This window comes from Poecilia mexicana, unplaced genomic scaffold (genome assembly GCF_051168715.1).
Source record: "Poecilia mexicana isolate PSO_F unplaced genomic scaffold, ASM5116871v1 scaffold_10, whole genome shotgun sequence".
Classification (NCBI taxonomy): Eukaryota; Metazoa; Chordata; class Actinopteri; order Cyprinodontiformes; family Poeciliidae; genus Poecilia; species Poecilia mexicana.
The window spans coordinates 31301832-31304407 of NW_028263379.1; the positions used below are offsets into that span (position 1 = coordinate 31301832).

Sequence of the window (2576 nt, forward strand, 5' to 3'; positions counted from 1 at the left end):
CCTCCTGCTGTTTTGGTTTATCTTCCTGTTTTGCTCTCCCTGAGCCTCTCTCTCTCTCCATCTCCTCTGTCTCCATCAGCGTGTGTGGTGACATATGGTCGGTGGTGGAGAGCGGGAAACCTCTTAGCTTTCTGCCACTTCACATTACTGCTGCTGCTGACAGACACAGAGGGCTGCAAACACACACACACACACATATATATATATATTCACACCAGATACTGTATGCAGCGCACACTGAGCCGATGAAATTCAGGCTCTACAGCGTGCTGAGGAGCCTGTTTGGTGATTCTCTGGTCCTGACGTTTTCCTGAATGAATCCCAGTGCCGCTCATAGCCCAGTGTCACTTGGGGAAGTCTGTAATCTCAAAAACATTAATCTGCGTGAAGCATCTAAAGTTTCATCCTCCTGAACCCATGTCGGTTCTGCTGCTTCCAGTTGTCCAGGCTGCATGGGGTTTTGCAGCCTGGTATTTAGAAAAAAAATCCATAACTCTCCATGATCTTGAATATAATTTTCCATGACCCATGTACAACAGGTTCAGAACAAAAAGTTTGACTGAAAGAACTAACCCCTCCAAGTTGAACTACAGCGAGCATGTAAAACAAACAGGCACACAATACAACAACACTAGTTCTTGTGTTGGTTGTTGCTGACAGGAACCAAGAGCCTTTCTCCTTTTCATCATTTTGTTTTTAATCTTCATTTTGTCAAGTATTTACAGGACAGACTCACCGGATGACACTGATGCAATAAACTCAGAAAAGGTTCTCAGACAAGACTCAAACAGAGCGTCCACAAAAACTCAGACCCGAACTCTGACCAAACCCAGACGAGACTGCCACGCCAAACCTAAGACCATCAATCCTAAATAACTCAAAAACAGGTGTAGCAAATTACTAATTAGTGGAGAACAAGGAACAAAGTAAAATTGGCAGTATACAAATGAAAAATGCGTGGAACCTAGAAATAAACCCATACTAGACGGAGAACACACACACACAAAAAAAAAAAACACAAACCCCCCCACACAAAGTAATGAACATTATGACATATCCAGGCCACAAACATGTGCAACATAATCAACCACAGCACGCAGGGCAACCACTGTTCTTTCTTTCAATGTTGTTTGTCATGATTTCCTTGTTGAAAGAAAATCCTCTTTCAACAGTGGCCTGGCCGTGAGACAGGAGCATTTGTACAATGTTCCACAGCTTCTTATAGGGGCTCTTTGACAGAATGTCATGCCAAAAAGCATCCAATCAAATAGGAGGTGAAAATGCTTGAAAGTGTGCACAAAGTTCACTGCACTGTTGTGCTTCATCTTCAAAGTTGCCCATCTCATCCACAACGCCATCCATTTCTTCGCCGGGGAATCTCTTCGCAGCAACAAGCAAATTGAGGCAGTTCCTCAGCTTGTTGTCTTGCCTACCATCCTTCTTGATGAAGACTTCTGGCGCCAGCCATCTCAGGTTTCTGCCAAGGCCATATCTAATAGGGCTTTTGTCCAGTAGCTGTTGGACTACAGCCCGCAGGAAGTCCTGCACTCGTGTCTGGAAAGTGAGAACTTGCAGTTCATTTGCCTTCATGTCAGCAAGATGTTTTTTTGTTATGCGCCTTACCACGTATTCAACATCAACCCTCTTGGGGGACATCAAAACACATTTCTTAGTCAGATCCAGTGAAGCCACCTTTGCCACGGTGTCCAGGCCATCCAAAGTATTTTGAGTAACAAATCTTGCAAGCAGCGTCTTGATCATGGCTTCAAACAAGGTGTTATCAACATACTCCTGCAGTGTCTTGAAGGATCTGTTCTTCGGATCTGGGACCTTTCCTGCCTTCACTGTATCGATGAACTCCTTAGGCTACAGCTCAAAAGCCCCTCTCCACTACAGGCACATTTTCCAGCCATGTAGTCAGTCCACAGGAACCAGCATTCAGCACGGAACAACAATGGCCTTTATTCATCTGATCCTGAAAAAAAAACAGCAGTAACTAAGATTAATAAAACTTTAAGAAACGCAAAAATGAGTGAATCAAGTATGTAGCAACCTCACTTTAGAGATGTAATATGGCTTTGTATAGTGAACTAACAAAAAAATATATTAAACAAAAACAGTCCTCACCTTGATGAGATTATGCAGCTTGTGGTTGACATTTGGACCATCCGTGGACAGCTGCAGAACTTTAAGTCAAATTTGTGTCAAGATCTGGTCTCTTTTGCTGTTAAGTGACCCATGAACGATGAACTGAAGTAGCGACTAGATACCTGAAAACAAAAACAAAATTTCACGGAGCCGTCTCAGTGAAAGAATGTGCATAAATAGCAGGTGCAAAGAGTATTTTATAGAATTATGCTTTATAAAGTACGCATTCTATTCATTTTTATTCATACTTTTATACTCATTTTGTTGTTTTGCCAACCGCGTGCGTTTGCTGCCTTTGCTGTGGCTTTTCAGGGCTGCTTCGCCCATGTTCGACACATCAAGGTCTTTTGAACACAAAGTGCAAACCGCAGTACCTTCATTCTTTGGATGGCGAGCAATCCAATCACAATATTCGTCACGTGTAAGCC

General features: G+C 43.0%; 1 pseudogene; it reads right to left on the reverse strand.

The window, feature by feature from the left end:
* Positions 1-596: 596 nt before the first annotated feature.
* On the reverse strand, positions 597-2110 carry LOC148157238 (uncharacterized; annotated as a pseudogene).
* Between the last annotated feature and the right edge of the window lie 466 nt (positions 2111-2576).